The following is a 14,081-nucleotide window of genomic DNA, read 5'->3' as shown; positions in this document are numbered from 1 at the left end:
TGGATCCATCTGATTGGCACACATCACTTGTTGGCAGCACATCAAATCATGGACCTGTATTGGGAGGATGACTATGAAGGCAGTTTTGAACACTTTTGTTTTTTAATATATTTTGTCTATGCGGCATGCAAGAAACCCAAAAAGGTGTTCAGTCTTCAGATTTTTTTGGTCATTTAAAATCTTTTTCATGGTATTTGCAAATATCTATGAAGTTAAAGGGATTCTCTGGGACTGATGGTCTCTCCATGGGACAATTGGTAGAAGTGCGACTTCATGGATCAGGAAGAACTGAGATCTAGATCCGAGGCCTCTTCAATGAGCTCTTTGTCTGGGTACTGTAAATGGCCCCATAACATGACGTGTACGATCCATTTTATATGTTTTACATGGTAACCGTTGTAGTCCTATGCAGAAAGGCCTGGACTGTAGATGTTAGTTTTTTTTCTACATTGTAGACAGAAAAAGCCAAATCACATGTAGAGCGGAGCAGCCTACATATTCCCAGGCCAGCCTTTGTTCCATCTGTCTGTGGGCCTTGGGTCAACATTCATCTTCCAGCTGCTGCCTAAGAATACGTAATGTATAGCTGTATATGCAATGTATAAATGTATGCCGACCCCGTGTAGTGACTGAACATGTTACCAGACATGATGCCTAATGGAAAAGCTTATTGCAAGGTGTAAAACTGATAGAAATCGCATAATAAATCGGATCACTTCAGCATCAAACAGTGCGGCCATTCTTCTTATCGTATGAATAATGACTAGATCTTTTACCAGATACTGACTTAAAGGAACACTCCGTACAATCTGATACTGTTAGGCCTAGTGCGACTTCTTCAAAGTCGACATTTGTTTGCTTCATTATGAAGCGGGCACCACGGTGTACTCCTGCTAATGGCTGCGTGTGATATTACATATAACGACAGCTTTGCCCAGTTGACATGAATTTGCCTGAGCTGAGCTGTGATGTGAGGTTTGCAGAGTTTCCCTCCGTGGACTCTGTTACTGTATGGGGAAACTGCCAGCGCTTCCGTAGATAGAACGGACATGCTGCGATTTCCAAAACTGCACCGGTTACGGAAATCAGTGTATCCGCACCGCGGTTTTTACTGCAAAGTGGGCATGGGATTCGCTAGAATTACATCTACTTTGCACTTACTGTAAAACGCCACCATTTTTCCCGGACAATTCGCGGCATTAACGCCCCGTGGGGCCCTGGACTAAAAGACAAAAATGTAAAAAATAAAAATGCTGGAACTGCAGTTTTTTAAACACATTGTTACAAAAATGGATTAAAAAGTGCTAAAAACACACCTCGCATTTGATCAATAGAAAAATAACGTCTTACATCTCTCCGATTAGAGCAACACTAAAACAAATGAAAATATCATTTGATTGTTGTACTCTTAAGCGGCGTTCACACTGCTGCTGCTGTCCGCCCCGGGGTGTCCATTGTAAACCCTGGGGAAACCGGACAGCAGACGGCTTGTGAGCGGTCAGCTTTAAAACGCATTCACTGGTGACCGCCCGTGTGTGTTTTCAGCCTCTCCGCCTGGAAATTGTTTTGTTTTGTTTGTTTTTTTCCCTGCGGACACACAGTCCTACATGCAGGACTTCGTGTCCGCGCAAAAAAAAAAAACCCAAAAAACTTTCTAGGTGGAGAGGCTGAAAACACAGACAGTCGGTCACCAGTGAATGGGTTTTATAGCCGACTGCTCGCAAGCTGTCTGCTGTCCAGTGTGCCTGGGGATTACAGCGGACACCCTGGGGCGGACAGCAGTGGTAGTGTGAACCCAGCCTTACACACTTACTGAATGGCCGGTCAGACTAGAATACAAGTGCAAAAATATGCCTATAGTATGCTCATGTAAAACTGACCTAAACCGCAGCTGACTAGTCTTTTTTTTTTTTTTTTTTTGGTAGCAAAATCCAGATTATTTATTATTATTTTATATATATATATATATATATATATATATATATATATATATTTTTTTTTTTTTTTTTGTTATTTTTATTCATTATTATATAAATATATATTAGATTTTTTTTTTCCCATGAACTAGACCTGATGTACACTCACCGGCCACTTTATTAGGTACACCATGCTAGTAACGGGTTGGACCCCCTTTTGCCTTCAGAACTGCCTCAATTCTTCGTGGCATAGATTCAACAAGGTGCTGGAAGCATTCCTCAGAGATTTTGGTCCATATTGACATGATGGCATCACACAGTTGCCGCAGATTTGTCGGCTGCACATCCATGATGCGAATCTCCCGTTCCACCACATCCCAAAGATGTTCCTCTATTGGATTGAGATCTGGTGACTGTGGAGGCCATTGGAGTACAGTGAACTCATTGTCATGTTCAAGAAACCAGTCTGAGATGATTCCAGCTTTATGACATGGCATTGCATTATCCTGCTGAAAGTAGCCATCAGATGTTGGGTACATTGTGGTCATAAAGGGATGGACATGGTCAGCAACAATACTCAGGTAGGCTTTGGCGTTGCAACGATGCTCAATTGGTACCAAGGGGCCCAAAGAGTGCCAAGAAAATATTCCCCACACCATGACACCACCACCACCAGCCTGAACCGTTACCGATACAAGGCAGGATGGATCCATGCTTTCATGTTGTTGACGCCAAATTCTGACCCTACCATCCGAATGTCGCAGCAGAAATCGAGACTCATCAGACCAGGCAACGTTTTTCCAATCTTCAATTGTCCAATTTCGATGAGCTTGTGCAAATTGTAGCCTCAGTTTCCTGTTCTTAGCTGAAAGGAGTGGCACCCGGTGTGGTCTTCTGCTGCTGTAGCCCATCTGCCTCAAAGTTCGACGTAGTGTGCGTTCAGAGATGCTCTTCTGGCTACCTTGGTTGTAACGGGTGGCTATTTGAGTCACTGTTGCCTTTCTATCAGCTCGAACCAATCTGGCCATTCTCCTCTGGCATCAACAACGCATTTCCGCCCACAGAACTGCCGCTCACTGGATGTTTTTTCTTTTTCGGACCATTCTCTGTAAACCCTAGAGATGGTTGTGCGTGAGAATCCCAGTAGATCAGCAGTTTCTGAAATACTCAGACCAGCCCTTCTGGCACCAACAACCATGCCACGTTCAAAGGCACTCAAATCCCCTTTCTTCCCCATACTGATGCTCGGTTTGAACTGCAGGAGATTGTCTTGACCATGTCTACATGGCGAAATGCACTGAGTTGCCGCCATGTGATTGGCTGATTAGAAATTAAGTGTTAACGAGCAGTTGGACAGGTGTACCTAATAAAGTGGCCGGTGAGTGTATATTTTACCTTTCAGTTATATCAGATGGATAATATTATTCCAGCAATATCTAGTGATTCATCACTCAGACTAATTCCCTAAAGCTATCTATATGACACGGTTTAGTACTGATACTTCTCTCCTCTCTTACAAATCCGTCTGTTCGGTATTACTTGACCAAAGGTTGGATGGGGTCAGATAAGAAAGACGCTTCTATTCTCAAACTGGACTCCACATTTTTAGCTTTGGGTCTGCTAATACATCCAGCTGGATTGACCATAGTTATAAATCACTGAAGAGCACAATGTGGCGTTGGCTTTATCTGTAGACAATAATAGTAAGTCACACTTGCCCTGTAGTTTAAGCCTTAAAAGCGCTGTCCATGTTGTGCAGAAATGTCATACACTGGTGTGTAATAATACAAAGCGCTGATATATCACTTATCTTGGTATTGAAGGTAAAGGACCCCTTGTGCGGGGGTGTGAGTACCTTGTAAACAAGCTGCATGTCCATAGCTTCTACAAGATGGAGGCTCTGCCCCCTATTGCACTGACAAAGGTGCATATATAGAGACAGTCTGTACATTCTCTGTTTTCGGTGAAGCCCTGGAGTCCTAGTAAGGCCGGAGACTGCAATGGATATATCGGGGACCGATATATGACCCTTGTTCACATCTGTTTTCAGTAATCCTTTTCGAGAGACTGCATGGGGACCCCCTGATGGACTACCGAACGCATTTGCAAGCGGTGTTCAATGAAAACACATGAGCCTCATAGAATATAATGGGGTCCATGTGCTTGCTGCGAGATCTCCGCACGGAACGTGCGAACATGAAAGTAGATTGTGATGTACATTCCTGTCCACGTGTTCTCTGCGGAGATCTTGCGGCAAACACACGGACCCCATTATAGTCTACGTTTAGTAGTCCATCAGGAGGTCCCCATGCGGTCTCCCCGAATGGAATACCAACGCAGAGGAGAACGAGGCTTTAGATGGTGGAAATGGCAGTAGTTCAGTCTTTGAGAGATTAAGTTTCAGACAGAGCGAGGACCTGATGAGGGACAGCAGAGAAACAGTCCCTGGTGTTCTGTATTCGTGCAGTGGTGATGTCACGGGAAGATGTGTATAATTGGGTGTCACCAGCATAAAGATGGTACCGGAAGGCAAATCTGGTGATGGCTATATATGTATGATGTATGATAACAGAATATAGTCCTAGCTAGAGCGTCATTCCATGTACAGTATATACATATAACTACAAGAATATAAGTAGTAGAATATTCTGTAACATAAGACATGTTGTATAGCCTAATATTTACCATGGTTTCCAAGACCTTCCCCTTCTGGTCTCGCCCTGCTGATCTAATCTGACATTCGTGGCCCTGGGTCGCACGCCCTGAGAAATAGGTTTCAGATGAGTTCAATCAATACAGGTTAAAATGCCATTAATTCCTAGGCCTGCGGTTACATAATACATTTCTAACTAATGTGAATGATCCCTAGATTTGTAGAACATTAAGCTCATGAATTCTCATAAGAACTGTCAAGGAAGAATAATTCTAAGTAATATTCCCCATTCAATGCATGCCGAATAAACAGAATAAAGGTGATTATGTCTAGAGGGTTTCTATGTGTCTATGACACTGCACAGTATTGTATAACCGAGTCCTCCTTGTATCCATCACCTACTCCTTATCAGCTCTACCTGCAGATGTAATGTAAAGTATGTGCCCCCCCCCCCCCCCCCCCCGGCTCGTACGCCCTGAGTAAGAGATTTTAAATTGGGTATATAAATGTACTATAAAATATAACTATATAGGATGTGTTGTACAGGACTATGCATGTGTGTGGTGGTTACATGATATATAGTGTGAAGAACCATAGCCTAGGCACTTTAGTGAATGGGTACAGGCCATGGCTCTTGGAAAGAATGGCGAAACACACAACAAGTCCATCAGACCTCTGTACAGTAGTGCGGCATTTTACAGTACAGGCAGAGTGGATGTAATTCTAGCAAATCCCATGCACATTTTGCTGTAAAAACCGCCATGTGGACATGCCCTGATTTCCAAAACGGGCGCGGTTTTGGAATTCGCAGCATGTCCATTATATCTACGGAAATGCCGGCGGCATATAATTGCACCAGAACGTTTGCAGAGGAAAACTCTGTGAACTTTCTGTTTAAAGCGCTGCGTTCCCTCGGGGCCTTAAGTTGGTTGATTTCTTTGTTCAATGACAGGTCTAACTAAACTGGACGTCCTGGGGCAACTCAGTTGTAAGGAAAACTAAATCCCGCACGGAGTAGCTTCAGGTCGGTTGTGTCTGGCTGCAATGAAACACATAATTTGTTTAGACTATAAAATAAAACGTAACCCGGCCAATCTCATGTTCAGCGACCTGTGACTGGATTGTGAGCTCTAGTAGATGGAGTAAATATCAGCTTTAGTTGTGAAGCCATTTTCGCTTACTCAGTTCACTGGAATCCGCCATTATTTGCTCAGTTTGACCAAATCTGTACTTATTTCTAAACCAACTGGGGTTCTTTACTTTTCAGCAATGTCAACATGTTTGCTTGTGCGTTAAGCTCCTATCTCAGGTTATCTTCACTCATTTACACCGATTAGCCTTGTTACATATCTGGCAAAGAAACCCGACATAACAAGGGACTCGTGAACTTTGTCTGCAAACCAGTCATAGACTCAGACAGATTTCCTTATGGTAATGGTATTTTTTCTTTCTTAGGAGAAGTAACCCTATACCATAATTTTAGGCTGGGGGTCTACATGGTGTAAACTAATATATTGATGTCCTGTCCTTAGAAAAGGACATTCATATGTGATTCATTTGTTATGATTACTTGTATAGCCCCATCATATTCAGCAGTGCTTTTACAGACATTGTCCCATATAGGGCTCACCATCTACATTCCCTATCAGTCTAGAAGAAACGAACGCAAACACAGGGAGAACATACAAATTCCTTGCAGGTGTTGTCCTTGGCAGGATTTGAACCCAGGACTCCAGCGCTGCAAGGCTAACCACTGAGCCACCGTGAGGGTCTGACAGTCAGGAGCCCTCGCCGATCAGGTGGTTGGGTTCAGGTGGGCGCTCTGGTCTCTTCATTGAATGCCAAGCTCAGCACTGTACATAGTGGGTAACCACTGACTTATGGCCAGGGCGCCGAGCTTGTAAGACCATTGCATCTGGGTAAGCAGTGCCTTATTTAATTTGGGCAAATGGAAGTCAAGCAGTCTGAAGCATGTATCCTGATCTAATCCTGCTACATGGCTGCGATAAGTATGGGGAAACTGACCCACGCTATGTCCATATATTCTTAGAGATGCAGAGGGTCTTGTTAAGTCCTAGAAGGGCAAGGTCCCATCTTGGTATAGCCTACAGCCTTAAAAACACTCTGTTGGACACGTAGCGTTAAAATAGCTTACATGTCATTGATGTTCCCCTACAATGAAACTCCACGTCGTCCCCTCTGTACAGTGTGTACAAGTACCGCAGAGATGTCAATGATTATCTCAGCATAGCAGGGAGTGCGTGTAGAGACGCCGGTCACCTCTTCTCCTTACATGGTATGTGAGCGCATCGATATTTTGGAGTAGATGTAAGCTAAGTCAACATGTCAAGTATTATCTGATCAGATTCCATGTCCCTATGTCCTGACAATCTACGACATGGTCACCGGACTCCTTGGTGATTGCTGTTACATTACATGTATATAATTCCATATCTAATATACAGTATAGTCAGTAAATTCCACAAAGTTACTCCATGCTTGAGAATCTCTTCTATCTCTGGAGCTGTAACACACATACTTAGAAGATGTGAAGTCCACGCTGTTGTGTATTCGATAAGACGTCTTGGCACGACTTGTAGCCCAGTCACACAATATTGATTTTATTATTAAGCTTATCTATTACATATTGGTTGTTTGCCGAGTTCCTGTCATTGAGTTGTACCAAGTAAGGCGTTAACCTGAGTCTGATTCAATCACATCCTTTCCGTTTCGGCATTCTTAACCTGACTGGATTCATGACGTCAAATTGCTATACTGTCATTATATATTCATCGTGTGTGTGTACAAAGTTTATCGTCTGAGACACAGACCACAGGTGTAAACTAAATTATAGATGGGAAAAGTGTGCCCCTATTCTATAGGATAGGTATATTACAAGTCATGAATGATGCCCAATTCCCATATAACTAGCCACAGTCCCATTATACCACCTTCAAGGCTACTCTGTGTTAACTAAAATTCTCAAGAGTTCTAGATTGGTGTTACAAATGCTGCAAAAACTACCTGCTATGCCACCCATTGTAGAAATGGCGGGGCCTAATGGCAAACTTTTAACATGGGCCCAGAGTATAATAAGCGGAGACCCAGGGTAGGATACAAACATAAAAAACACGGTTACTTACCTCTCCCTGTCTCCTGTGCACTCACTGCTGATTTCGTCCATCTTCAATGACTTACAGGACGTCACTTGAGCTGGGGCTTGTGTCGTGACGCATAAGTACGCAGGCTTTGACCATGTGGGACGTCACATAAGTAGGCCTGAAGCCTGGCTGGAGTCAGGAGAGGTAAGTAACACTGTTTTTTATGTTCTCTCACCTCCCCTGGGCCTCCGATCATTATACTTGAGGATCTGAAAAGTGAAACTAGTGTAAAGCCGACCAAACACATGAAACATGTATGAAACATTAAATCAGCCATGTCACTATCTCATTCTGATTCTGATAGGTGACCTCCTGAGGAAGCCAATCTATGTGGCGAAACGCGTAGGGGTGGTCCTTCTACTTGTCAGTAATCCTCTTTGGGGACGTTCGGCTGACTATCTTTATCTTTCAGCAATATGACTACAGGTATTTAAAATGTTATCATTGATGTTTGTCTAGCTTTGTGTTTGCCCTGGTGAAGTGCGACTTCTAAACATGGATAGTCATGTGCAATAGCATTCTTACTACTTCTCCCATGGTGCTGTAGCTATTATAGCTTACTATACCTGTCACACTCTCTTTGAGATACTTTTTGTATTGTGCCTGTTAGTCACAGGGTTAATGTTAGTATATACTGTTATGATTGTGTGATAAGACTTATTTTGGGGTGCATGATCAAATTTGTATACATGCCACTCAGTGGATATGTTCCACTATTGATATAACAAAGCTTTGACATCATTTTTTTGACTATAGTTCATCTGAGCGTCTTCATCTTGTATTCTTTTGTGTCTTTCTTTCGTATGTGTTTGGCAATATCCATCTGCCCTGCTATATTAACTGTTTTTATGGTATTTATTTACCAAATATTTCAATAAAAAACTTCTTTGATATATTTTATATATATACATTTGATCTGATTGGTTGTCTGATTTAATTGACTTGTGCTTTTTCCGTATTATGTGTTGTACCATTTTTCAAGTCAAAGCTCATTATGTGAGGTAATTGTTTATGGTGTGCTGGAATTGGGTGAGATAACTATTTTTTTTGCAGTGGATGGAAAATCCCCACAAACTGGTTTCCAATTGGGAAATAATTGTCACTGTGTAAGACCGGCCTGACTATATTACAATCCCAAAACTGTCTAACATTAAAGGGCCAAGCTTCATAGTGTTTGCTATAGTGTGCGCCTAACCCTGTACCTAGATCTTATTCTATTATCTTGACTCCTCCAAATCTAAATAGTCCACACCTACAGATCTTGACAAAGTTTCGTTCCCGAGCAAAACTTCTCTCCATATCACATTGTACGTAGAATTGTGCATCACCACATCCCTTGTCACACCCACTGTGTCACTGTATGTTCGTATAGCAATGCGTCACCGGCATATGTGTGGGAAGAAGTGCGGCTCACCGGGGCGTGCATGGCTGAAGCCGAGACAGTGGAAAGTATCTGCACGGCCATGTGGGATACAGTACAATGTGACCTATGGAGAGCTGCCAGTGTAAATACGTCCTGTGTAGCCAATGGGACAAAAACCTGTTATTTGGGGGCTATAAGACAATACGTCCAGTGTTGATCCTTTCTTACTATGACGCTGCTGTGACATGTATATATTTCAGTAAATAACGCTCGCTACATTTTCTGTCTGTGCTGCGATTCTACTGTCATTCACAAAAATGGAAAAAAGAGTTCCTTGTGGGCGTTCTGTGAATAACTCGTGACGAGTCCTGTAACTCAGTAAGTAATTCTGTAATTCATGGCTACAAGATCCGCAGAATTTCATCTCTCTCCCATTCCATTTTAAGTCAATGTAGTTAGCTATACATCCCCTTTAAGTGCATGAATTTCTGTGGTCTACTTTACAAGCCAATGGGATCCGTCAACAGCAGATGATGCAGATGAGTTGAATACAGTGGTGCGGCAGGAGCGGACAGCCTCACCACTGCTCTCCTGCATGCTCTGGCCCCAGGAGCTGGAAGTGCAATATGATGACATCACTCACATCGTGTCTACAGCTCCCTCTGCAGGACAAGAAACCTGAGACAGAACAGTAGGGGGGCAAGGAGAGGTGAGTATCAGTGTTTGTTATGTTAAACTTTGGCAGATGAAGAGGGACATTAAAATGTGGGGGCGGATGAAGAAGGGCATTAAACTGGGGGCATATGGAGGGGGAAAATAACCTGGGGGGGCATATGAGGGGAACATTATGTTTTGTGGGCGGATAGAGAAGGACATTAAACTTTGGGGGCAGACGGCGGGGGACATTAAACTGGGGGAAGATGGAGAGGAATTAAACTGGGGACCATTGAAGGGGGACATTAAACCCAGGGGTAGCTGGAGGAGAACATTAAAATGGGGACCACTGGAAGAGGACATTAAACTGAGGGATGCTGGAGGGGGACACTATTGTCCCCCTCCAGTTGTCCCAGTTTAACATCCCCACCAGCTAACCCCACAGTTTAATGTACCCTTCAGCTTCTCCATAGTTTAATATCCCTCTCCAACTGCCCCAGTTTAATGTCCCCCTCTAGTTGCCCCCAGTTTAAACTGGGGCATCTGGAGGGCAACATTAAACTGGGGCAGCTGGAGGGCAACATTAAACTAGGGGCAGCTGGAGGGGGATATTAAACTGTGGGTTCACCAAGAGACATTATACAGGAGACTTTATACTGTGGGGTCAATTTGAGGAGAATATTATAACGTGGGGGTATATAACATTAGGGTTATTTTGTGGGGAGCACAAAGATTGATCGGAATGGGAGGAGTCAATTTACACGTGGGTGGAGCTAAATTTGCCACAGGGTGCTATGCTCACCATGTATTTTGTCCCTCTTTCTGTCCTTTGAAGTTTGGGAGGTATGCTGTTATAGCAGTAAAAAGTCTACCATCTTTTGGCTTTTAGGGGGTGACTACAGTATTACCACTGATAAGTTGCACCACTAATATACATATATGTCTGTGCAAAAGATTTGTGAATTTTGTAAACTGCAAACTGAGCCAAGATGTACTGAACTGAGTCACTCGGGTACTATGCATTCGGAAAGTGGCTTAAGGCCGGGGTCCCACGGGACAGAAACGCAACGATTTGCCCACGCCAGTACAGTATGGGCAAAGTGGATAGGATTCTGGCAAATGCCATGCCCACCTTGTAGTAAAAACCGCTGTGCCGACACGCCGTGATTTCCAAAACCGCTGCGGTTTTGGAAATCGCAGCAAGTCAATTATAGCTACAGAAACGCTGGCAGTTTCCCCATAGGTATAATTTAACAGAAACTCTGCAAACTTTCTGTTTAAAGTGCTGCGGGAAGAACCGGGGACGTCGCGTGGGGCCTTAGCCTAGGTCACATGTTCTGGGGTCAACTAGCCCATGATACTGTTTCTTTGTTGTCCTGATCAGGTCAAGTTTTAGCTGTATCTTGATAAAAGACAGTGGTCAATCTCTAGAATAGACATTATAAATTCTATGAAACCTCGAGGGAAGTAGCGCTCCATAAATAATGAAATAATAAAAAAAATTTAGGTTTTGAATCCTGCCCAGGGGAATTTTTTTAAAAAATTTTTTTAATGCAAAGGTGTGTCCACATATTGTAACCTAGAAAGTTTTATTCCAATCTAAACATGGTGCTAGCGAGTATATTTAGTGAACCCATCACTGCATATATAATGAGGTATATAATGAGCTATGACCAGATTAAAGGGAAGGCACACAGGGCACATGCTACAGGTTCTCTGCCATCGTGAGGGCCCAGTGGGTCTGTGCCAACCATCTTACCTGCACAAGGTAGTTCTTCCAATCACTGGCCCTTGTAGCCTTTATTTCTAGCTCGGTGCCTACCAGACCAACTTTTCCAGGCCAGTGTGGTCACACAGACCTAGTAGTCACAATCCACTTGATTAGTATATACAATGCATACCTCTGGTGGCCCGACACGCATGTGACTCCACTGAGGTCTACGGAAGCCATTGGTTTGGTTGGCTGTGGTTGGTAACTGGTATACACTCACCGGCCACTTTATTAGGTACACCTGTCCAACTGCTCGTTAACACTTAATTTCTAATCAGCCAATCACATGGCGGCAACTCAGTGCATTTAGGCATGTAGACATGGTCAAGACAATCTCCTGCAGTTCAAACCGAGCATCAGTATGGGGAAGAAAGGTGATTTGAGTGCCTTTGAACGTGGCATGGTTGTTGGTGCCAGAAGGGCTGGTCTGAGTATTTCAGAAACTGCTGATCTACTGGGATTTTCACGCACAACCATCTCTAGGGTTTACAGAGAATGGTCCAAAAAAGAAAAAACATCCAGTGAGCGGCAGTTCTGTGGGCGGAAATGCGTTGTTGATGCCAGAGGAGAATGGCCAGACTGGTTCGAGCTGATAGAAAGGCAACAGTGACTCAAATAGCCACCCGTTACAACCAAGGTAGCCAGAAGAGCATCTCTGAACGCCGCACAGTACGTCGAACTTTGAGGCAGATGGGCTACAGCAGCAGAAGACCACACCGGGTGCCACTCCTTTCAGCTAAGAACAGGAAACTGAGGCTACAATTTGCACAAGCTCATCGAAATTGGACAATTGAAGATTGGAAAAACGTTGGCTGGTCTGATGAGTCTCGATTTCTGCTGCGACATTCGGATGGTAGGGTCAGAATTTGGCATCAACAACATGAAAGCATGGATCCATCCTGCCTTGTATCAACGGTTCAGGCTGGTGGTGGTGGTGTCATGGTGTGGGGAATATTTTCTTGGCACTCTTTGGGCCCCTTGGTACCAATTGAGCATCGTTGCAACGCCAAAGCCTACCTGAGTATTGTTGCTGACCATGTCCATCCCTTTATGACCACAATGTACCCAACATCTGATGGCTACTTTCAGCAGGATAATGCAATGCCATGTCATAAAGCTGGAATCATCTCAGACTGGTTTCTTGAACATGACAATGAGTTCACTGTACTCCAATGGCCTCCACAGTCACCAGATCTCAATCCAATAGAGCATCTTTGGGATGTGGTGGAACGGGAGATTCGCATCATGGATGTGCAGCCGACAAATCTGCGGCAACTGTGTGATGCCATCATGTCAATATGGACCAAAATCTCTGAGGAATGCTTCCAGCACCTTGTTGTATCTATGCCACGAAGAATTGAGGCAGTTCTGAAGGCAAAAGGGGGTCCAACCCGTTACTAGCATGGTGTACCTAATAAAGTGGCTGGTGAGTGTAGACTTTAGAAGATAGGACAGGAGACAAGCAGGGCCACTTGTCCTGAGTCACATAGGGTTCGGGGACACAGGCCTCAAGCAACCTTAATATGGCCCCAAGGGTAGCAGTGAACTCCATGCACAGCAGAATGGACTGGTTAGTGGCAATATGGTGGTAACACATCTGGTCAGTGGGGCCTAGGTGCGGATTTTGCTACAAGTCTGTCTCTATGATATGTTACATTTTTTCCTCCGATTCATATGGAATCCAACAGAAAATTATATATATATATATATATAGACACATACTTAGAGATGTTTCTGGGGTTAACTTGTACTAGGAAAAAAGAAAAAAAAACAACCTAGAAATACAGGAATATCCGACTACTGACCATGGGGGAGCAGCGGTGCAGGTTCGTGTCCTAATATCTCCTCCCCTCTGTCTTTGTAATGGGTTATTCTGCTCATAGCAGAGTAAAGGGTAAAGTCCATAGAGGGGTTTAGCTCAAGCTATTTTGTTAATGTGTAAAGTGAACACCCCCTCCCCGGCCGGGTCGATTGTCCGTCCGCCTCACCCTTCAACCACATTTTTAATCCTATTAAAAACTGCAAACAGGATAAATGATAAGAAAGTTCTGACCAGATTGGGACAGAATTGTAAAGACAAGAAGCGACTAAATGTTATACTACTGGCCATTGTGTATAGGTATTATCTCTGCCCATACTGGGGCATTCAATAGGGCAGATGTAGGAGCCGAATCTATCACAGTTTAGATCAGGTGCTTGATGTACTTTTCTCTCCCCATGATTCGTGCGGACACCGCACGGAAAACACATGGACCCCATTATGGTCTATGGGGTCCATGCGCTTTCATTGCTCACCACTTTTTAATGCGTTGAGTATTCCGTTCGGGGAGGGTCCCCAATGTAAACCCAATATGAACCAGGCCTTAGTCTTACTGAGATGCTGATGTATCTCCACCTGTAATTAGTATATTTACATCTCGTTAGTTTAATAATACAATTAATTAGAATTTTAACCTATTCTCTAATGGAAATGCTCTGGGCAGGAACAGGGGTGTATAATGAAGTTGTCACCTATGTATGGAAAGTGGACAAGGAGACTGATCCCTCCTACTGAAGGATGTTG

The sequence above is a fragment of the Leptodactylus fuscus genome, chromosome 11 (assembly GCF_031893055.1).
Source record: "Leptodactylus fuscus isolate aLepFus1 chromosome 11, aLepFus1.hap2, whole genome shotgun sequence".
Taxonomy (NCBI): Eukaryota; Metazoa; Chordata; class Amphibia; order Anura; family Leptodactylidae; genus Leptodactylus; species Leptodactylus fuscus.
Note: the sequence above shows the minus strand (reverse complement) of the source record.